Source organism: Talpa occidentalis, unplaced genomic scaffold (genome assembly GCF_014898055.3).
Source record: "Talpa occidentalis isolate TD23 unplaced genomic scaffold, MPIMG_talOcc4v2.1 talOcc4.12, whole genome shotgun sequence".
NCBI classification, from domain to species: domain Eukaryota; kingdom Metazoa; phylum Chordata; class Mammalia; order Eulipotyphla; family Talpidae; genus Talpa; species Talpa occidentalis.
Window position 1 is genome coordinate 66,517,564 of NW_023601212.1, and position 24,511 is coordinate 66,542,074.

Below are 24,511 nucleotides of genomic sequence, written 5' to 3' on the forward strand. Positions count from 1 at the left end.
CTAAGCGACTGCTTCCAAGATCTAGCCACAAAGGGGAATTGTCTAACATGATTAGGCAAAGCCGTCTGATTACATTAGACTATGTCACACTCAGATGTTCAGGGCTCTGCTATGATATCAGTCTAGAACAGAGTTTTCATAAAGTATTTTTCTGGAGAACTGCTTCTGTCAGTAACTTAGAGATTAAAAACAAGAAGACTTTGCTGGTATTGGACTACCATGTCAGGCTGTAAAGAAAAAGAAAACCAAAGTTAACTCTAACATTAAGACAAATGCAATAACTCTCTTTCTGTTTTTTATGCAATGAACTAGTGGGATTTAAGTATTTTTCTTTCTTTTTTCACTAGAAAGTTCTATATTGACCACTTTGAGAGGAAGATATTGTTAAATGATATTGGCGTGAAAAACAATTCTAGCCATTTGGGCAAGTTTGTTGACTGATTGGTTATTTTATTCTGACATCAATTGAACCCCCACTTTGAGTCCATTGCAGTGCCTTGGATCTCACAATTATGTCCACTGTCTTACTTTCAGTTCCTTAATTTGAACAGTTAGGGATGTTGGTATAATTTTGGCTCTTACATCTCAGACTTCATAATTCTTCCTATTTTGTCACTCTTAATATTTATACGACATCTAGTGAGTGATTGATCTTCAGTAGGACCCTATGGTCACTCACATTTGCTTATCACCAGCACATAGGGGGCAAGCCATAGATTTATAGCTGCCTATAAAAGTTGTTACCAAAAGTACAGTTTCTTTTTTTTCTGTGTGCTAATTTCTAATAACTCTCGTGCATGAGAGCAATTACTGACAAAAGTCAGCCTCTGTTAATAGAGTTTATCACACTTCATCATATATCCTTTGTCGTTGGAAGCATTTTGACAAGCCCAGGGTTAATTAAAACCAAGGAGACAATAAAATACACCTAATCAAACATTACAGGTACAGAAATCAATTAGCAGATTTATAGCACTTTGGAGGTTTCCATAATGTATAAAATTCAAAGAAACTGTCGTCTCCATTTCCTCAAGACAGTGTAATTAAATCTCTAATTGAAACTGTTTTTCAGTAGGCAAGGTACAATCCACCAAGTTTGATTTGCATTAAAGTGGGGTCTATAGAGGTTGAAAGAGCTTAAGAAATTTAAAAGATCATCGTCATTTCCATTATTGCTATTTCATCTACCTGAATGTTGGGGATAGTTATTCTGTATCAGAAAAGAGAGATGGGAGAGGTAGTGCTTTGAGACAAAAAGAATAAGTGAACTCATCTTATACATCAGTGATCTCTATCTTTACACATTGCAAAAAATCATCAGGGAGAACAAACACCTCAGAAAATTCTCTGGTATTGTTACATTATTCATCTGACGTGTTTTCTCCAATTTGACTGATTCTTTTGACTGGATTGATAGCAATCATCTATTATTTTGGTATCACACAGATGTGACCTTAAATGAATTTCATGATTTTAGAGTTTTTATTCCCCACCCAACAAAGTAAATGTGATGCTATCACCACAGCTGAGACACATTGACTCAATGGGGAAGAGGTGGAAGGATCAGGGAATGGGGGTGTGTGTGTGTGTGTGTGTGTGTGTGTGTGTGTGTTTTCACATCCCCTTGCAAGCTGGTTGACTTCTGGGTATATTTTCCCTCATGGTGTTGGGGGAAAGGATGTCCTGAACGAACTCCACACACACAGGTTTTACAGACTCTACCCCCATCCCACACCAAAGATATCTAAGACACCAAGGACTACAAATCCCATAATGCCTTCACCATCAACGGGAGGATTGCTGGGAACTGAGGTTGGAGTTAAGCAGCCAGGCTTGATATATAACCAGACGTGTGGGCCTTGGGGGTGCTTGGGTTTTTGCCAGCTTTCAGCATGCTATTGGGGTCCCAGCTCAGCAGAACTGGTAGGTCTCATTCACCAATTTATCTCTCGCTCTCTCTCCCTGGGTTATTCCTTTCTCCTTTGTTAACCATAAACCCTTTATTAACCTTTTGTGTGTGCCTGAAGTTGAGTCTCATTATAAGTCCCTTTTTAAGTATGTGGATGTGAGGACCCATTCAGGACACTCAGGCCAACACATTTCACTTTGGGGTTGCCCTGTAACAATGGCGAAGGGTTTTTCCTTTAGTTACTTGTGAGAATTTATCAACTGCTAGTAAAAACAGACAGTATCATACTCTTTTTTTTATTTTCTAAATTATTTTTTAATTAATTAATTTTGTACATCATTCTTCATTTTGTACAATGTTAGACTGAAGATCATATTCTTTAGTCTCCACTCAAAATTATCCTTTTTGGAAATTTCTCTGCGATTGATATTTAACTTACAGATAGTTTTGTTGCTTTGAACTTTTCTTTTTCCTTTAAATAAGGACTGTCCCCAAACATAACTTAGCATTAACCTTAACAACATAACAGCTGTAACCAAACCACATCCATTATTAGGACTTTACTTTTAAATTGTGAGCAAATTGCAATTTACCTTTCATTTTATATAACGATTGCTATAGCACAAATGTCAAGGCCAAAATTAGATTTTAGATATTTGTTTGGTTTATGGGGCGGTCTCTGAGGTTGTGCTCACCAATAGAAGCCAGGATAATTTCATCAGGAAAAAAATCAGCTGACACTTCTTCTGGGTTCACATAAGTAACAGTTAATGAACTATATTTTGCTGTTACACTTTAAGATAGGCTGATGAAACCTAAAACAAATGGAGATTCAAATGTGCATAAACCAACTTTTGGTCAAGTAAGGGAAAATATAATATTTTCATAAATCTGACTGTGCTTTTTCTTCTTACCTAAAGCAATCCATTTTTTGGCTAGTTCACTGTTTTTAAAAACTTCATTTGAGTGATATCAGGCATCCAATGTATGTGAAAGAGTTAGGTAATGAGTCAGTTGTAATTAATTTACAACTAAAGAAGGCTGTATGTTTAGGAAGGAGCTGTTATCTTGGCTTATTCTGTATTAAATCATAGATAATGCATCAGTTACAAAAATCAAAATTAGATTTTATACAAGAGCTGTCTTTGTTACTCTCCTGTATCTAAACTTCCCTTTTAATTCTTCACTGTCTTTTCTTCCTTCTTCTATTCTCCAGTGATAAATATATATTTATATTATTGCACTTCTTCATCTGAGATATCTTCTATGGGGTCAAGAAATTTTACTTTGCAAATAACAACTCTATTTCATATTGAGAATATTAAGCTTTGATTCTGCTCTATCACCAGCTGCTTAATAAACTTTCAACAATTGGTATCTTTGAAAAAGTCCTAATGAATATCCTCTACAACTCACTACTTTTGTTATGGTGCCAACATTTCCCCCCCCAAAAATGTTACATAGTCTGATTTCTAAAATAAATAGACAAAAATGTATAATGAAATTGAAGTCAGTATATTTTTTAAAGATTTATTTATTTATGCATACAAGAGCTGGGGCACAGGCCAGAGATATAGGGGTGGGGGTGAGAGGATTCACCAGAGACAGAGTGGGGAGCAGAACAGGCAGACTGACTGAAATACACTGCTGAGGGGAGCAGTGGGCGAGACAGGAGAGGTCTGCTGCGCCATGTGGGTTGCTCTCTGGCTGGCCGGGGATCAAACTTGTGCTGCAGAAACTGCGGATTGCTTCATAGTATGGTGCTTAACCCGTTGCGCCACCAGGAAGCCCCCTGAAGTCAGTTTTCTCTTTATATTATAGTACAGGGTGGGAGAACAAATTCCAGGATGGTCCTTCTCCAGGTGGTCATTTTGGAACCCTGGGGGTTGTTTTCAATATAGCCAGGCAGAAGGGGAAAAGAGAATGAAGAACTGTATGCTGGAGGGTTTGTGGGCTGGAATCATAGTGGTTGCATGATCTCTGCCCCTTCCATGGGCTAGAGCTCAGTATCGCCGCCACCCCCATGGCCAGGGAACCTGGGAAATGTAGTCTAGCTGTTTGACCAGGAAAAGAAAAGGAAGTGAATTTTGATGTGTAGCTATTAGTCTCTCACAGTCCCCCTAAAATAAAACTGTAGATTTCAAGTCTGTTTTATATCTTTTATCAGTTCAATGACCGACTCTGGCTATTTTCTCATTGTTCATGTCTCTTATTGCATCACTCCTGATACTGCTGCCAGGTCCAGGCTCTCACCTCCTCACATCTAGATCATGACGGTAGTTTTTAAATCTAAAACTCACACTAGAGTCTCCTACCTTTCAATCCATCCGACAAGCCCACATTACACTCATTTCCATATGCATGTGCCTTTCACTGCTTTATGTGGTAATTCAAATACTTCTAGTCCTCTTATCTAAAAGACCAAATCTATTCTCATCTCTTTTGTCTAGCTTTTAAGAACTGGTATAACTTGGGAACTGATCTTTCCACATCAACCAATCTCTATCACCTACTTTTGTAAGTTCCTGCACTATATTTTTGTAACACTCTATTAGATATAATATGAATTGTTCTGTCCTGTGTTAATATTATTTCATGCATTTGAAAGCTGCCTTCCTTTCAATGGTGCCAGCTCCCTGAGAAAAATAGGTGCCTGCTATTCTTCTGTTCTGTCCCTCATATAGTTTAGCATGTTTCTCAGTCCATGCAAGGTTGGTTTCCAATAAATACATGCTGATGAATAGGCTAGCTCTGAGAAGGAATTAGTCATTATACTGATTTTATGAAATTTTACTCTCTATAAGTAGCAGTTTTATTGGCAAATCTTTTTCAGAAACTGCCATTTATTTATGGAAATCTATGCTTAATTATAATTAGTGCTCAAATCTCTCAATATAGCCAGATATAAACTAAAGACATTTAAAAGCTTAGGGAAGCTAGTTTCAATTAGTTCTTTTTTTCATTAATTCACATTAATTCAACCTACAATTTAAATTCTGATCCCTGTCCTGAGAAAGCTTTTAGCTTGGAAGGGAAATGAGAATAAATACTTCATGGTAGGCAGAATTCTAAGGTAAGCCCCAAGATTCGTACCCTCTGGTGCATGTGTTCTGTATAATCCCACCTTGAGGTGTGAGTGGAACCTGTAAATATCACAGAATTTCATGCCCATCGGAATGCTACATTATATGACCGAAGGAATTGGATATAATTAAAAGTCCCTAATTAGTTGACTTTGAGTTAATCAAATGACTGACTATCTTTGGTGGTTCTGACATAGTCAGAACACAGTCTTTTAAAAAGACAGGAAGCAGTTTTTCTGTGAGTCTGGAAAAAAGCAAACACCTTATTGTGAATGGAAGGGCCACATATACAGATCTGAGGGCAAGCTCTACCAACTGAGAGATCCAACTTGACAACTGCCAAGAAAGTAAGGACTTCAGTCCTACCCTGTATGTTAACTGAATTCTACTGACAACCAGATTTTGGAACAGGATCCTGAGGTCCTGATGAGAAGGTAGCCCTGCTGACACCTTAATGTCAGTTTTATGAAACACTGAGCAGAGAACCCAATGATCCACACCAGGTCTTACTAATGGAAGCTGTAAGATTACAGATGTGTGTTTTAAGCAACCAAACCTGTGGTAATGTGTTACACAGTAAAGGAAAACAAATACACGCATATTATATAATATACTACTTACTATGAAATTCACTTTCCTCGATGAGTCTAATCATTTTGAGATTCTATATATTTTAATTTTAAGATTTGGCTTCATTACAAAATCTCACATCCAACCAATATATTTTTGGATTTGAAAATACCAGTGCCATTTAATTCCTTTTTCCTGATCTGAGTCAGTTAACATCTCATTTTTATCAAGGAAGCAAGGCTGACAATGCCCTCCCTAGATTCCAAAGACTTCTACAAAAGATGGTTCCATCCAGCTATCAGTGTTTTATTAGGAGGCCATTCTTTCTTCACTCCTCCCTACTCTAGCGTGTATATTGTGCTGACTTAACATTATCTTCTGGGTAGTCCACTGGGTTAAATATTCCAAGAATCTTTGGAGGAGAGCCAAGTAGTCTTTTTGCTCTTTAAGAGGAAAGAGGTTTAAAGGAAGTTGCTGCTTAGCAAATCCATTACTCTATTGCAGAACAGGCATGTTTCCAAAGTACATTAACAATGCTGATGAGAAAACTAGCCCTGGAGTGAAAAAAGAGAAAGTGAAGAAGTCATTTCATCCTAGGAAGCTGCCTCACAAGGTAAAAAACTATGAGTGTGAGTTTGAAATTTGTGGCTTTCCTGTTGGTCTTGTAGAACTCTCCAATGCTCAGTTTCCTTATCAATAAAATGGGTGGGTGAACTTGTGGTCTCTGTGTCCCCTTCCAACTTCCATATCAATGATTCTATCCAATGATGAAATGGAGGACAAAAGTGAGAGAATTCTGTGGAAAAGGTAGAATGTTTGATATCTGTATAAAGCTAATTGTGATTGATTATGGGCACTGAAGACTGGTTTTGAAGGTAGACACTAACTGGCAAGTCTTTGGCTTCCTATTTTTGAAGTTCTTCCATCTGAAATCATCATTCCTCTGGCTGATTCCATTCCCACATTTATTATTTTCTTAAATATTTTCTATATTCTCTCCAAGATGAACTGTTCACCTTTTTTTTTTTTCAAGATTTATTTTATTTATTTATGCATACAAGAACTGGGGGACAGGCCAGAGGTGTGTGTAGGGGGGCGGTGAAAGGATTCACCAGAAACAGAGTGGGGAGCAGAGTGGGGAGCAGAACAGGCAGACTGACTGAAATACGCTGCTGAGGGGAGCAGCAGTCAAGACAGGAGAGGTCTGCTGCACCATGTGGGTAGCTCCCTGGCTAGGGATCGAACCCATGCCACATTAGCTGGTGATAGCTTGATAGTGCTGAGACTTTAACCCCTGTACCACCAGGGAAGCCCTGAACTGTTCACCTTTTAAAAATAAATTCTATACTTTTTCACCTGTATTTGCCTTCTGAGGTATTCAAAACTGAATTGTTCTACTTCCTATTTTTACCTAATGAATCCTGGTCATCCTTTAAGATTTAACTCAAAAGATACCTTCTCCCTAATTATCCCCTTGTGGTTCTTCTCCTCATCACAATATGACTGAGCTTTTCCTCTTTGGAAACCATTTGCTGTCTATGTTTCATTGAGAGAAATCTTCATCTACCTTCTATGTTATGTGCTTCATATTGCAAACATTGAGATGTGTAGGAAATTGAAATGAGTGGTTCCCGAATCCAGGCTCTACCTGTAGGATAACACATACAGCTTGCTTGTGTGAGACCACCTTGCCTTCTTATGATTCATTTTCCTGTTATGAAAGTGCTGTAAGAGTAAAGACAGTTTCCTGATAGCATAAGTAAGTCCTCAGGAGGCCTGCCTGAAGGATAGCCATATTACAAGGTTGTGGAGAACAGAATTATAAAACTAGCTATCCTCCTCCATAGGGGTCTTCATAAGCCTGTTGACCAAAATCATACAACCAATTAGAGATTCAAACGCTTCTCCTTGACTCATTTTTTGGTAGGCTCCACCCACTACCCCCTCCTGTCCAATGCATTACACTGCTTCAGGGCCCATCCCTGAAAATTGCTCAGGGCTGCTGTGATCCCTGAGGCAAAACTATCTTCTGAATGAAGGAAACACTGATTTGTTTCTTCACAAGTCTTACTCCCAGATGGTGCCTGCAGACTTACAGAATCTCAGTAACATCTTATTCCTTCTCAGGTCATGGCTGATTTGCAGTGTTTTCCCATTTATAATTTCCAAGTTGAATATTGTTAAAACTTTTCTGTTATCCCTTTTTTCAACTTGGAACTGGAATTTGTAAAAAAAAAATAGTTGTAAAAACATAGTTGCCAGAAGTTAAGTAGAAATTATAAAGACTTAAAAATAGCATGTGCAAAAAGAAAATTCTGAGGAAAGAAGAAAATAGGGGGAGTTAGAAGTAAGGTAGGCATATTACTCAGTATTACATAGGCCAAAAGCTGTTCTAGGTACTTATCCATGATGCCCTCTTTCATTGTCATGACAACCCAGAAAAATTAAATAATGTGCCCAAGTTCATCATGAATGCACATGGTAAAATAAATTACGGACATAGGCTTTGGATTAAAGACTGTTTGTGTTCAGAACCCATGCTCTTTGTAGCTCCCTTGTGGGGGGGTAAGCTTGATAGTACAAAGATTGAATATGGTACAGAGGGAGGATGTGGATGGTACAGCTGTTCCTGAGGTTAAGACAGTATTCCTGAATTGGAAGGCAAATGGAAGCAGCTTCTAGACTTCTAGCCCCAGGGCTAAAAATCCAGAGGAAGACATCCATCGAGGCTTTAAGGAACGTAACTAACTTAGGATGACATGCTTCTCTGTTTTCATTTTCTTCAGTTTTCAAGAGTATCTAAGCAGGTATTTTGGTCCAGAATTGCCCCAAGTGTTCTCCTTTTTTCCTTTGCTATAAATTTGACAGTTTCAATGTTGAAAACTTAGGAGGCATGTCCACCCTTAGAGGAGCCTGAAGGTCATTGGTTTCAGACAAAGAGGTAACAGGAAGATATTTCAGTATTTCTCAGCTACTTAACTTTTAACTTGTTTCCTTTGACTTGCTTGGGTCAGGAGAGTAAAAGGAAAGGGAAAAAAAGGGAGTTTTGTTTGTTTATTTCCTTAAAAGCTCTGTTATGTTATGGAGGAAGTATGGATAAAACACATGCATGGACCTTGCTTTGGAGTTTTATTGTAAACACTATCTAAAATGAGACAATTATAATAAGATAAATTTAAGGTCATGAAATGAAAATGACAAAGTGTCTAATCACAGGACAAAAAGAAGACATGAAGGATTATCAGGGAGAGGCGAGAGCACAGTGCTCTGCATGAGAGGCAAAGGGGGGCAGTTGGAAGAGCACTGGGAGGGGTTAGAAGGTTTAACCCCCTGGTGCAGAGCACAGGAACTCAGACACCAGCCCAGCGCTGTGTGGGGGATGGCCTCAAGACCCAGTGAGTTGTATCTGAGAACTGACTTCGATGCTTGAAACGGAAGTGAATGCTGAATACGTGGTGTTCAGAGACAAAACGAAAGCCAGAGGAAGGAGGGCTATCTACCCAGTTGTGAGGGTGTATGGGGGGAATCATCAGGGTGATGGCCGATGGGGACGTTCCTTCTTAGAGGCCCACGTGTAGCATTTAAAGTGGATTGTGCTGTCAAGCTCATTGGCTTTGAATCCTGGCTTCACGGTTCATCTTTAAGTGACCTTGTGTCAGTTACTTGAACTTCCTGTCTTAGAATTTCCTCCCCTTCAAAATGTCAGTGATGATCATGACACCCACCTGAGGAGCTGATTGCGATAAATTGAGTTTAAATGGGTAGAGGGCTATGCGTGGTCCCTGACACATGGTGAGTGATCAAAAATGCTAACAATTGTTATTACTAGTTAAGTTTCCCTCTCTAAATATAGCTTGGTCTGGATTTTGAGAATAATTTTCTAGTCTGGTTCTTATCAACCTTTTTGTCACTAGACATTGCCGTGCCCTAGTGCCCTAGGTCACTCTAGATATAATAAGAGAAAATAGAGTGAAAGGAAACAAGAGTGACTAAAACACCTTCTCAAAGCCCCCGTTTTAAAGAATGGTATATGAAGGTAGTCTGAAGAAAGGGCATGCACATTGACCATCTTGTTCGATGATATTTGTTCGTTCTGGAATTGCATGTCTGTTTTGGTGCCATTTTCCAGTTTTCCTCGATTTTCATCATAAAGAATAAGAATTCTGTCCTCTCTAACACACTCAGATGCTCTCTCTCTCTCTCTCTTCATGAAAGCAAAACTCCTAGGTTACATCCCACGAAACTCCAGCAGTGCGAGCAAGCTTTTGTTCCCAGGGTTGGCAACATTTCTCCTTCGTTTGTCCCCAAGCCTGGCTGCAGGTCTAGGAGCTGCTCTGTTGTGGGAGATTGCAAGAGCTGGTGGATGCAAGCCACAGGGCTTCTTTTATGAGCCAAGTGCAGAGAAAGGAGCTTTTCATTGCTCCAGCCTTGCAGTCAGGTACTCCCTGGTGGGCTTTGACAAAGCAGATGCCCTTGGAGAGCTCTTCCCAGGGAGTTTGCCTTTGTTTTCATATGGAGCATGCGCCTACCAGAAGGGCAACCCGAGTCAGAGCTCCCTCCGTACCTCTGCAGGTTGGTCTAGTTCTCAGCCCATAGAAGTCACTGGTTTGACACAGTCCTCCCTAAAGCCAGGCTGAGTTGTTTATTAGTGAGCATGAAAAATGCTTCAATCATAACACCAGATGGTACCCAGACCAATTTGGGTTGTCAGCTGAGGCCTACTCATTTCCAAGGACTTGGTCTAACATCAGTGTTATTTCCCTGAGTACCCATCTAGCCCTAAGAGATGATCTTGCTCAGATGATTTTGATCAGAAATAATATTTTCCTCAATACAGAACCACAGCCACCACTGCTTTACATCTTTATTAATTCATTCAACAAACTTTTATTGAGTGCCTGCTGTGTGCAATAGACATTTTAGGGTATACCAAAGACAAATCCATTTCTGATCAACAAATATTTGTTAACAATGTGCCATGTATGTGCCACGCACTTAGCAGGTAATGGGCATAAAGCATCATGAAGATGAGGTGTTTGCCTTTAAAAGACTCACCTTGGTAAAGAGATGAATAGTCCAGTTGTACAGTAAATATGGAGGTAACACAGGTGACACAATACTTTGATTCATCCACTTCTATTTTTGCTGCTTGAACCATTACAAATTTCATGTGGGCCTCCCTGGTGGTGCAAAGGGTTAATTTGCAGTGCTATGAAACTATCTGCACAGCACAGCAGGAGTTCAATCCCCAGCCCACCAGGGAGCTAACCCATATGGCACAGCAGACCTCTCCTGTCTCACCAGCTGCTCCCCTCAGCAGTGTATTTCAGTCAGTCTGCCTGTTGTGCTCCCCACTCTGTCTCTGGTGAATCCTTCACCTACCACACCTCTGGCCTGTACCCCAGTTGTATGCATAAATAAATAAATCTTTAAAAAATTTTAATATGATACTTTATTCTTTCAATCTCCTTTTAAAAGACAAGTTGGCACTTCGATTGGTTCCATTACTTGGCAATTTTGTGAACATAAGAGTACATAAATCTTTTTGTATCAGAGTTTTCATAAAATTGAACCATCTATGGGGGCTGCTATTACAGAAGTAGATCATTGGAGAAGAATATAGGGAATAGTCAATGACTTAGTTCTCTACTACTTTGCTCCTCAAAGAGTAGGCAATGGACTGCCATGATGGTTCCCCAGGACTTCCTTAGAAAGACAGGGGTCACACCATACCTAATAGATTAAAATCTGTGGTTTTATTTATTTATTTTTTAAAAGAAATCTTTATTTTTTTAAATTTATTTATTTATTTATTTATAGAAGCTCTGGGTACAGTCAAAAGCATGGGAGGGTGAGAGAATTCACCAGAGCCAGAGCAGAGAGCAGAGCAGGCAGACTGGCGAAGTACACTGCTGAGGGGAGCAGCGGGCAGAAGGAGAGGTCTGCGTGCCATGTGGGACCCTCGCCTGGCGGCCAGGGATCGAACCGGCACTGCAGAGGCTGTGGGCACCTTCATAACCCAGCGCTCAACCACGGCGCCACTGGGGAGGCCCTAAAATCTGTGGTTTTAATAAGATCCCACAAGTGATTACATGATCATTAAAGTTGAGGAGTACACCTTCTAGGTGTTTGTTCCCCTGCATTGTAATAAAGATGGTAGCTCAGTGCAGAATGCCACATTCATTTTTTAAATATTTATTGAGCACTAACAACTCAGTACCTGCTAGTTACATGGGCCGCTGAGTTTTGGGCTATGTCATCCTGACATGAGGGCCATGACTGACTGGATAGGAATCTGGGTCCAAGCCAATAACAGTCATTGATGGGTTAATGACCTTTGCCACATCTTGGCAAGAAAGCTCCCTGCAACAGGTTTGCTTTATATTGAATAACTTACCCAGGCAGAGGCAATTCCTTTGGGAATTAGCAAACTAGGTAGAATTGATGTTCACTATTGTAGAGCTAGAGGGACACACAAAAAGAAGTAAGCAGAACCTTATTAAATGTCGACAAAGACTATAAGAGAAAGGTATGGGGCAATACCCCTATTTTTAGGTGTTCACTCACATAAGAACAAGGAATTTTATAGATGTGACTTTTCATCCTCATTACACCACTGCAAGGAAAACATAACTATTGCATTCTTTAACTGAGCAATCTCTGACTCAGTAAAAGGAGGCAATTTAGCTCTGATCACTCAATTATAGAACAGTAAAGTCAGAATTTGAACCCAGTTCTAATAGCCCTCAAGCATAGATGCACCAATTATTTTTTTTTAATTTTTTAAAAAATTTTCTTCAACAGAACTGAATAGAGCGTTTTCAATTCATTCCTTTAGTTTCATTGGGAGGATATTTTTTTTAAAGATTTATTTATTAATGCATATAAGAGCTGGGGCACAGGCCAGAGGTGTGGGGGTGAGAGGATTCACCAGAGACAGAGTGGGGATCAGAACAGGCAGACTGACTGAAATGCACTGCTAAGGGGAGCAGCAGGCAAATCAGGAGAGGTCTGCTGTGCCATGTGGGTAGCTCCCTGGCCGGCTGGGGGATCAAACTTGTGCTGCAGTGGCTGTGGACAGCTTCATAGGTTGCGTCTTAACCCTTTGTGCCACCAGGGAAGCCCCTGCACCAATTGTTTTATATTACCTTCTTTCAGCTTATTGCCTATGTTTTTATCCCACTGATTTCCCTGGGCTACTCTGGGGCCATTTAGGTTCAAGGGAAAACTTAGGGACACCACTCACCCCGTGGGACCCTGTAAAGGCAGAGGGTCAGTGGGACATACTTACAAAGGCACTGTAGCAACAAGGCAGTGAATTTTGGGCTACCCCCTCTCCTCAAGGCATTTATAATCTTTTTGAGGAAGAGAAGGCTGAAATTTAAAAAATGATAACAAAAGTTAGTGTGTGTGTGAGATTCAGAAACTTCGCACAGATGGTAGGATTTTAGTAGGGGCACTGCAGAAAGGCTTTAGCTAGGGGACTAGGAGGAAGGGTCATGTTAGACTTGGGTTATATATGATAGAGCATGATAGAGCCTGATATGATAGAGCCTGCTGAAGGGAGGAGGTGGGGGAGTGGTCCATTTGCCTTTACTTCTCAAAAAAGCAGCTAAAGCTCAGGGCACATAAGCTCTATTCAGACATATATGAGGGACTGCTGTCTACTAGAGTGAGACTTGAGAAAAACGTAAACGGGGGAAAGCCAGGAATCACTGGGTCAAGAATGTGTGTATTAGTCAGGAGAAGTGCTCCATTATTGCATCTACATTTGGGAAAGTGGGCGGACCAGGGAGAGGTTAATCAAAGCCACCTTCCCTTCCTACCATTGCCAGGAAAGTAAGGTTTCTAGAAGCCAATTTACTTTATAGGTTTCTTCTTGGAGAAGCTAGGGGGTTCTGCCACCTGAGATGTCTCAGACTGTACAATTATGTATGCCAGAGACTATTAGTGTTCAACAACTACCTCCCCACTCCCTCCCCACCCCCATAGACACACATTACACAGCTTCCCTAGACGGCAGGGGTGGGTCAATGCTTGAATTTTGTCCAAAGGGATGCCTGCAGAAGTAATGTCAGCGTCTCAGCTGGCCCTGAAAGCCTCCCATACACGCCTCAGCTCTCTTGTGCCCTTCCTCAATGATTTGGAGGCCATGTGTTCTAGACGGTATAGCTACAAGACAGAGAAGAGCTGCCTGATGGGCATTTAGACTTGAAATATTCATGTTGAGCTGCTGAAAGTTTGATGTTTGTTGGTTATTATAGTCAAGTCCAACTTAGCCTGACTAATACATCAAAGACTTATTTTTGTGTTTAATCTATATTGTTTGTCTCCCCAACTAGGCAGTAAATACCACTAGATTTGTTCACCAAGGTATTCCGAAGGATTGTTTAACACACAGTAGGTACTCACAGATCTTTGCTGAAAGAACTAATGAATCATGATATTGTGAGGCCAAGTTGGTATGGTCTTCTATTTTAATTTGCTACTCTCTGAGAACATCATATTTGGATTATTTTTCTTCGTTAAAGTTGTCTTGATGTCATCTTTTCCAGGAGTGACCTGACTGAGACAAGGTAGGGAAAATACTGGAAGGTACTAGAGTGATATTTCCCCCAGCCAGGACCCATCTTCCCCTGGGTTCCTGCTAAAGGAACCAGAGTGATCAACCAAAAGTCACAGCATGTGGTACTGCCACTTGCTCCCTTGAACACTGCAAATCCACGAAGGTTTTTTAGAAGAGCACCACAAATCTCTGAGTCCATCCACCATATTATTTGCCTAATATACCCATCCAATTGTGGCACAGACTCTGAGTTTGCAAGAGATCAGGTCTGTAATACACTACACATTTCTGTTGTGGTTGATGTCTGTGAGTCTCTGATTTATACTAGAAATGGTATAAAATCACAATGCCTGACCTGGCAGAGAAAAGGGCACCTGCTGGGTGGTCCCTTTCCTTACCTGTAAATTTTACCCACTTAGCCCCTCAATTGGGCTCAAGATGAGGATTTGTTTGCTTTGCAATTAGCAGTTAACTGAAACCTTCTAGAACTGAAGGCTTTGGAGACCCATGTTTTCCTTATTTTTTTCTGCCCCTGGCTATACTTTTTGCTAAATACTGTTAACCCAAGCACCTGCTAAGAGATCAGAGGTTGTAAGATCTGTTTGGAATAAGTGGCCTATTTTTTTTTTTTTGAACTTCAAGAGGATAATAATAGTAACATCAATTTTTGTTTGTAGAAAAGAGTTTGGGGGAGTCTGGGAGACAACCATGCATCATTCACTAATTAATACATGTCCCAATTTGAGCTACAGCAGAGACTGTGTAATATTTAACCCAGAAAGGATTCATTTAACCAAAATTTGATAATTTTTTCAACATAGAGATGTGTAAAATGGCTTAACACTAATGGATATTTAAGATTTTTCCTCCTGAAATATGAGGTGCACACATAATTGGGGGGAGGGGATGAAAACAACCTAGTTTACCAAAGACCCACCAAAGATAGCCTTCGTGGGAGGATATTATAGAAAGTGCTAGGCAGCAATTGAAAACCCAGATGGTGGCCACCTTTGTAAGAATGACTGGTGCCCCCTGGCACTGACGCCCATGGCATCGATGGTCTTTGCTTTATTCAAGTGGATGTTCCATTCTTCAAGGACCTCTTAGGGTATATCAACATTTTCTAGAAACCTTAAGCCAAAATCTAGCAATAATAATAATAATAATAATAATTATTATTATTATTATTATTATTATTATTTTATTTCAATTGGCTTATTTGGGAAAGTGAAATTTTTTTTAAATTTTTAAATATATTTTTTTATTTTTTACATCATTGTTCATTTTAAAACAATATTTGCTTCCCCATCCCCTCAGTTTCCTTCACCAATGCACCCATGCACCATCACCTCAGTCCCCTGTACTACTCCCTTCCTCCCTCTAATCCCTCTCCCTCCTCCTCCCCTGCAGGATGTCTCTGATTTATAATTGTCCATTTTGGCTTTGCTGTGTTTTGTACTGTTATTATTTTTTTACACTGATGTCTTATTGGGTTCCCCTATATTCCTGCTACAAGTGAAACCATCCGATATTTTTTTTTTTTCCTTCTGGCTTATTTCACTGAGCATAATTCCTTCTAGCTCCATCCACATTGCTGCGAATGGCATGAGTTTATCTTTTTTGATTGCTGAGTAGTATTCCATTGTGCATATGTACCACATTTTCTTGATCCAGTCATCTATTTTTGTACATTTGGGTTGTTTCCAAGTTTTACCTATTGTAAATAGTGCTGCAATAAACATAGGTGTACAGGTGCTCTTTTGAATCACTGTTTTTGTGTCCTTTGGGTAGATCCTTAGTAGTGGAATTGCTGGGTCATATGGTAGCTCCATTTTTAGGAGACTGAGGAACCTCCACACAGCTTTCCATAGTGGCTGGACCACTTTGCACTCCCACCAGCAATGTAGGAGAGTTCCTTTTTCACCACATCCTCACCAACATTTGTTGTTGCTTGCTTTTTTGATATGTGCCATTCTCACTGGTATAAGGTGGTATCTCAGTGTGGTTTTAATTTGCATTTCCCTGATTATCAGGAGATTATGACCAAATATTTGCATAGCAGAGTGGATGGGGACTCTGACCTGCTGGGTCAAGGTCCAGGTCACTGATTAGTCCATATTTGCATATTAATGGTTTATTTTCCTCCTTCCCTGCTCTGGCTCTCTCTCTCATGGCCCCATTCTCACATGCAGTAGGCCTGCTCAGAAGGTCCTTTGGCTTGTTGCCTTCTTCTTTCTAGGGGTCTGAATGTTGGAGAAATTAGACCCTGGGATCTGGAAATTAGGAGGAGAAAAATAGACATCAGACTTCACTCCGTCTTTTCACCGGAAGCCGTCCATGGTGGTAGGAGTCAGAAGTCATCTACCCTACCTCCCAGAGTTCATACCGTTGATTTTGGGAGCCAAACCTACTGGCCCATTGTATGCTTTCTTGCAGGACCCCAGGGTTCTGGCATCTGTAATTTTTCATAGCTTGGAGATGTTCCCAAGTGATGGTTTCTGGGCCAGAACCATGTTAACTCTATTCAATCTCCTGTTGACTTTTAGGGTGAGTAATGGATATAGGCAGTCAGACTTACTTAATTGTTCCCTGATGGGTTCAATTTACTGTTTTTTCTCAAGCTGCCTTTTAAAACTAAGGTAGGAAGAAAATATAACTCACCCTTTTCTGGATGGTCTAAAGCTTTCACTCACAAGTATGGTACCCATGGATCAAGAGTGGGGCCCAAGGAAGAAGGGAAAAGACACCTGGTTGGTCTAGAATGAAGTTGTTGGCAGCATGGACATTTTGCAAATTTTATTTATGCATATAAGAACTGGGTGCAGGTCCTCCCCAGTGGTGCAGCAGTTGAGTGCTGGGTTGCGGTGAGGGTCCCACATGGTGCGCAGACCTTTCCTGCCGCCCGCTGCTCCCCTCAGCAGTGTACTTCGTCAGTCTGCCTGTTCTGCTCCCTGCTCTGGCTCTTGTGAATTCTCTCACCCTCCTGTGCTTCTGACTGTACCCAGTGCTTGTATAAATAAATAAATAAATAAATAAATAAATCTTTAAAAAAAAAAGAACTGGGGTGCAGGCCAGAAGTGTGGGGTGTGTGAGAGGATTCACCAGAGACAGAGTGGGGAGAAGAACAGGCAGATCCACTGAAATACACAGCTGAGGGGAGCAGCGGGTGAGACAGGAAAGGTCTGTTGCACCATGTGGGTTATCTCCCTGGCCAGGGATAGAACTCAGGCCGCAATGGCTGGCAATAACTTGATGGTGTTGAGACTTTAACCCGTGCACCACCAGCGCGGCATGGTCATTTGCAAGGGCAGGTGACTCTGTTTCTCCAACCCCATCAGTACAGCCAGTTCCCCCTTCCGTTGAAAACCACTTTCCATGGAAAGTGCTGTCACCAGCTGCCTGCCTTTATGGTGAGATGCTGCTGCTTCCCTTCCATCTATTGAGAAGATTCGCAGTTGAAATCATCTGAGCAGTTGGGAACCTCAGCCAAGTGACACCACAGGTGGCAGAATCTGTCCCTGTTTTTCTGCACAGTGAGGGTTTAAAACTTGTGGTGGTGGTGGGGAGGGGGGTGTCATGCCTGTAACTCAGCTTCCTCCCTCAAAGAACAGTATTTGGCAGGGAGGAATGAGCAAGGTAAATGGTCAAGCAAAATTTCAGCCGGGACATATTATATCATTCCAAGGGTATTTTTTTGGTTGTTGTTTGTTTGTTTTTGGCTTAAATATAACATCATGAATACGCAGCTGCTGAGATTTTGCCAAACAGTTCAGCGGCTGTACACGCTGCCATCAACAGAAAACTGTTTTTCTTTTTTTCTGCGTGAGGTGTTATCACTCAGAGCCATGTGGATGCTCTGGGGCCAAGCAGCCCTCTCTCGCCAGCACAGCCACGTGGGGGGCCTCTCAGGAGGAAGGAGGCTGGGATGGGGGTGCAGAGAGGAAGTTGGAATGGAGTGAGATATGTTCTGTGGGTCACCCAGACAGTAATTCTGAGAAAGGATTGCTCCCTTCTGGCCTGTAATCCCAACACGCTACTGGACATGGACACTGTTTCTATTGTCCTGTAAGAATCACGGAGAATGAGTTTAAGTCAAGGATCCCACTATGTCCAAGAACTAGTTCCCAGCTGCCTCTTGTTCTCCTGCAGAACAACTCCACAGATGGGTGGGGAACCAACATGCTTGCTGTAGACACAAGAGAAATTATTATAGACAGAATGAAATACTTAAAGAACATGAGGGGAAGTGTAGGGTCATATGAGTCCAGACTTAAAATTTTGTGGTAGGGCCTCCCTGGTGATGCAAGGGGATAAGATGCAACCTATGAAGCTATTCGCAGCCACTGTAGCATGAATTTGATCCCTGGCCAAGGAGCTACCCACATGGTACAACAGACCTCTCCTGACTCACCCGCTGCTCCCCTCAGCAGTGTATTTCAGTACCTCTGCCTGTTCTGCTCCCCACTCTGTCTCTGGTGAATCCTCTCACCCCCCACACCTCTGGCTTATACCCCAGTTTTTGTATGCATAACCAAATAAATCTTAAAAAAAAAAAAAAACTGTGGTAGAAAGGCCTTGTTTATAAAGAATGAATGTCCAATCTCATCACACAAGGATGTTCACAGGAAGATCCCAGGTCTTCACTGTTCTCTTGCTCTGCCTTCATATCCTACATGCCATTCTCTGTCCACACACAGCAGCTTGCCACTCTGGAGCAGGGCAAGATCTTCCAGTGATTTTGGTTTCCTGTGTACTTCCCCTTCTCCAAGAATACCGAGATCTTCCTTCTCTGTTTCCTAGACACCACTTATCCTTATCTTTCCCTCTGGGGCTCCTGTGCGATTGCCTCTTGCTCAGCCCCTGCTGGTTTCTGCGCCAAAGTGAGCATCTTGCTCCTGTGGCCCCTGCACTTTGTGGCTCTCAATTTCACTGTTTTTTAACTTGTGTGCACCTCAGGTACCACTGGCTTCTCTCAGCAGACAGTCAATTCTGCAGGAAGCAAGGATAACCTTGGAGACTTCCCAGTACCTAGATCACTTCTTGGCACCCACTAGGTGTTCTAAGAATATTTGTGAGTTATTTGAACTGTTTCTTAAAATAGAAAAATGAATACATGATACTCTGCTCAATGGGAAAAAAAATCAAGCAGAGAATGTGCAAAATCAAAAATGAAAAACTCATCATCTCTGCATGTGTGTGTGTGTGTGTGTGTGTGTGTGTGTGTGGGGGTGGGGAATGGAGGTGGGATTCAAAGGTTCATTGGTCTAGGAGGAGCCAGAGAAAGCCAAATGGATGACAGGAGTTTGGCTCAAGAGGGATAGGGCTTGGATTTTGCGGATAAAGGGTCAAGTTGGTGCAGGAGTCTTTCCTAATGGGAACATCAAGGGAAAAGCACAAGCAGTCTCTTTGGCGGTGACAAGCAGATAACCAGTCTGTGTCCGAGGAGTTTGGATTTATCCTGATGGCAGTGTGGAAGAAGGAGATGGCCTTTTGAAGACATGATCCATGTTTAGAGAGATTGGGAACTGTGCAAGGGCTCAAAAAGGGGGACTCAGAGGTGCTCACACGTTCACGAAGGGATCCGTGGGGACACTTCTTCACTAGAACTTCTATCTTTAAAATTCTCCTGACCCTCACTTTGTATTTTGCTCTCATGCTTCTGTAAGAAATGCTTTGTGAGTTGATCTTTATTGAAAGAGAAAAGATTAATTCCCCCAAGACAGAGGCTCCAAAATATATTTGCATGCTCTATTCCATCCACCCACACCAAGTTGCACTGGTTTCCTCTTTTATGATGCACTCTATGAAAAAATCCCCTTTCCTACCCTTGCAGTCATCGGCTCTAGAAACATGCCCTTTGTAATTGTGTTTGGCAAAATGTCTCCTCGCAGCGACTGGAGTTACCTCAGTCTTCTGAGAAAAGTATGTGAGTGACAGGATCACGGACACTCCTTGAGATGCAGGCGACGGCTGCCCCCTCCCCACCCTCGCCCTGGACCCCCTGAGCCAAAGGGTCCTCTCCAGCACTTCATGTCACTGAACTTCTTTTGTTCACCGTCCGCTGCACCGAACCCTCTCGCCTCTAGAGGGCACTGTTTGCCTTGAAATGAAGTTCTGTAAGTTTCCAGTACCTTTTCCTCTGGGGTCTATTGTTTTTGCTACAAGGTACTTCCTTTTCTTCAAGAAGGGTTTTCTATCCTTCTGTGCCAGTGCATTTGTGCGAGTGTGTGTTTTTCCTTTAAAAGTGAATTTAGCAGGTATGAACATGGCAGATAATTACTCTGACCACAGCCTGTCATTGTACAGGCAGGTCTTTTGAAAGCTCCCCCCCACCCCATATATTCTTCTGGTGCCCTGGAGTCTGACCCGCACTGCACCTCCCCCAACCCCAATTATTTCAGTCCGGGGGGTCACCGTCACAGCTCTGCCAATGCATCTCAATCCTGCCTCTCAGCCGCCAGGGCTGGTTCAGCCGGGGCTCCCCACTCAGGGCAACTGAGCCTTGATTTATTACATCCCCTTATTCCCGGCCGGGCTCTCCTCGGGCGAGACTGCTGATCATGCCACATTTTCAAATTGGTTCTGCACCGCAAACCCATGTCTGGAAGGGACGATAATTTGGCCCTCGAACCCATTTCAGCTGCGACCTCCCTCACGCAGAGGTTGACCTCTGCTCTGTGGACATGAAGGGCACCTGAGGGCCCCCTTTGTGTTGAGAAGGTGGATGGAAAAATACTGCTTCCCGTTGACTCTGCCTGAAATGGACACACACACACACTCACACACACACACACCCTCAGACAGTCTGTGCAATGCACAGACACTCCAGTTCTGAGCAGGCCAAGTGCCATAGTCGCCAGAGATCCCTGTTCTTTCTCCATTCTGTCCCAGGGCCCAGCCATTCCACTTTTGATGTTGCACGCACAGGAGGGAAAAGCCTGCGTCTCCAGAGTGGACGGATGTCAGTGAACTTTGGGAATGAAGGGACCCTCGAACCCCGAGAGCTGGGTGGTTGAGGGGGTGGTGGGGAGGAGGCCTGGGAGCTCCTGGGTGAGCAGAGGAGGCTGGTGGAGTGGCTTTGGGCTTGGGGGTAACCTGTCCTGTGGTCTCCCATGGAGTGGGCTCTGGTGTCTCTCCGCATCTTCTGGACATTTCTGTGAAAGTGGCAAAAATCACCTCCGTGTTTCTCCTCTGTGCTCCTGTTCATTCTCCTCCCCACAACCCTCCCCCTTTCTCTGGGGCTCATTCTGCCAAGAGGAAATCCTCTAATCACAGGATACCAAGGACAGAGCGGAAGGAGAACTCACTTTGCTTTCAAATCTCTATTTTAGAAATGAAGACCAGGAGCTCCTCCCCACTGAGGATGTAAAGCTAATAATTATAGTTATTATTTATCTGTGCTTTTTAAGGCACTGGCACAATTTTGTTTTATTTTCATTGTATAAAAGATTTATTTTTATTTATTTATGCATGCAAGAACTGGTGTATAGGCCAGAGGTGTGTGTGTGGGGGTGGGTGGGTGGGTGAGAGGCTTCAACAGAGACAGAGTGGGGAGCAAACCAGGCAGATTGACTGACATACACTGCTGAGGGGCCAAGCGGGTAAGACAGGAGAGGTCTGCTGCCCATGTGGGTTTCTCCCTGGCTGGGGATCGAACTCATGTCACAGTGGCTGGCAATAGCTTGATAGTGCTGTGAATTTAACCCCTGTGCCACCAGAGAGGCCCACTGGGCACAATTTTGAAAGCTAGTCCTGAGAATATTATGACACCCTTGTAAGGTAGCACAGATACTTGAGATGCTCAAAAATTTATACAATTTATTGTGTAGCATGTGCCAGGCACTATATATGTACACGCACACACACGCACACACATATAATATAGTATAGAACAAATATAATCTAAAATATTTAAATATTTGCAGTCACCCTGCTATATATGAAATATTCCCATTATATAGGTAAGGAATTTGGTTCTCAGAAATATTAAGGGACAGCCTATATAGGTGGCCATACTGGATTTGAACTCAGTGTGTGAGGCTCCAAAGCTTGGATGGTTCCACTTATTATAGAGTTCCCTCAAGTTACTTAGAGCAAGACTATCCCAGGGGGCAGTGCATCTCAAAAGCAAGTCAGGGAGAAGAGACTACACTTAACCAGGAACATGACTATGGTAGAATTGGAGATGTATGCACAGAAGGAGTAAGGAAATATGAAAACTTTTGGGGTGTTTTGTGAAACATGCACATTTACAGTTAGGGCGGTGTCTGCTTAGCTCTACTTTGCAGAGGCAATACAGAGTACTGGGGTGCATTCTAGACACAGAAGCAGAAAGCTGTGTTCAAGATAGTCCTGTCACTTATTGACAGTGGGCGACTTTATGTGAGTCACTTAGCGACTGTGAGTCCTAGCTTCCTCCACTGTAAAATGGAAATGATAATGCCAGCTTGACCAAATTAAAAATTATAAAAATAGTATACTTTATTATTACTTCTTTTGGTGTGGGTTTTGGAGCCTGCATTTCATAAGAAGGCACAGCTCTCTCCTCGACCCACTGTGTGCTCAGGGTGGAGGGTGGGGGAGTGAGTCTTGTTAGACCCCGTTAGCTCCCCTCTTGCATTAGGATGGAACAGGACAGGAATCATTGCTTTGAACTGTTTTGTCTCTGAATGAAAAGGTATGAGCGAAAGATATCGCATTGGGGTGACAATGGAAGACTGGGTGGCATGCCTCCTCTTCTTCTCTAATAGAAAGCATATTCCTCAGAGACCAGATATGTTATTCTATAGATTGTAACACATAGATAATAATATTTATTTCTTCTGCAACTTGAAAATTAAGATCAAAAGTAAAACCAACAAACTAAGCTCTCTTCCTTGGAATTCAGCGGATGAAGACACACTCATTGGGTCCTTATTGCATGGCCACATCATTTTTAAATGAATAATCCACTTAGAAATATGAATCTGATAGCACCGAGATAAAGGGACGCTGGGATTTGACTGCAGGAAACAAATCTGTGAATCTGACACTTTTCATAAGCTTCTGGCTTGTGCTTCTCTCATCGACACCCCCAGGAGTATGTGTCACGAGCGTCTGTGGTCACCACCAGGGCTGGAGCTGGACTGAATGCCATGGGGACACGACGCATGCGCACCTGCTGTGAGAATTAGAAATCCCTGACAGTGTTGTTAAAACCTAGGAACTGTTTGGACTGGGGAGGGGTGGTGGACACTCAGGTCTCGTGCTGAATCTGGTGTCAGCACATACTGTGCAGCATGGCAGAGCATGAAGGAATGTGCCAGCACCCTGTGTCGCCATCCAGGAGCACAGCATTGTGTAGAGCCCAGCATGTACCATCATCCAGTGGGCCAATGAAGTCTGCAGTCCTCTCAAAGAGTTTCTCCTCATCCCTCTTTCTTAGCTACACCCCAGAAAAAGAGCCTCCTTTACCCCCTATACTTTACTATGATATCAGGAAATATCTAAGAAAGTGTTTTCACCCAGCTATTACACATTCTATTTCTTCTCTCGTCTGTCTGTCTGTCTGCTTGTCTCTCTCTTTTTCTTGTGTGTATGTGAGAAATATTCCCTGGTCCTAAGCCAGCCCCTATCATGGATTCATGCAATGCCTTTGGCGCCACTTAAATGAGTTTCCATCTTTAGAAAGAACAGAGCTCAGAGCTCACATCTTTTGGATTTATTTTATTAAATAGAGTTGAATATTGAATAATGAGGACCTGATATGTGAATGGCTAGATTTGGTCTCAGATCTTTCCCTAGTCAGTCTGACTCTCTTCATGATCATGATGATGATGATGATGATGATGATATTAATAATAATAATAATAATAATAAACAGCAAAAAATGACGCAGGCAATAGGGGGCAACATAGGTTCCACAGTGGACAATCATCTCATCTTCACCACGTGTCCCCATCTGCCTGGAACACCATTCCCTCTCTTGTTGAGTGGAATTCCCTTCAGACATCATTCTCCCCCCTACCGCCAAGAAATCAGATTTACTTTATATCTTTCTTTCTCCCTATACTCTGCATTTGACTGTGCGCCTCTTTTACGAAGTTTATTGAACACTGTCCAGGTTTACAATGTTTTAGGCATATTCCCCTTGGTACGTTGTAATTTTCTTTGGGGTCAAAGACATATTTTCCCAAATAGAAAATATTTTGTTCATATTTGTACTTCACACACTGGAACTGCTTAATGAAACCTGTTGAATAAATAAATGAAGGGAAGGGTAGAAATGCAAGATCAGGTGTGTGAGCACAAACTCTCTGCTTTTTGACACAAGGGGTAAAGTTTAGATAGAATGTTTAGGTGAGTGACAGGCTGGGGGTGAGCCTCAGCTACTCAATGTAAGAG

General features: G+C 42.1%; 1 long non-coding RNA gene across 1 annotated transcript in view; it reads left to right on the forward strand.

Moving 5' to 3' along the window:
* The first annotated feature begins 6,109 nt into the window (after nucleotides 1-6,109).
* LOC119240089 (uncharacterized) overlaps nucleotides 6,110-24,511 on the forward strand; it is a 69,818-nt gene continuing 51,416 nt past the window's right edge. The window contains exon 1 of the long non-coding RNA XR_005124077.2: nucleotides 6,110-6,175. This is a non-coding gene — a long non-coding RNA (uncharacterized LOC119240089). The remainder of the gene's footprint in view (nucleotides 6,176-24,511) is intronic.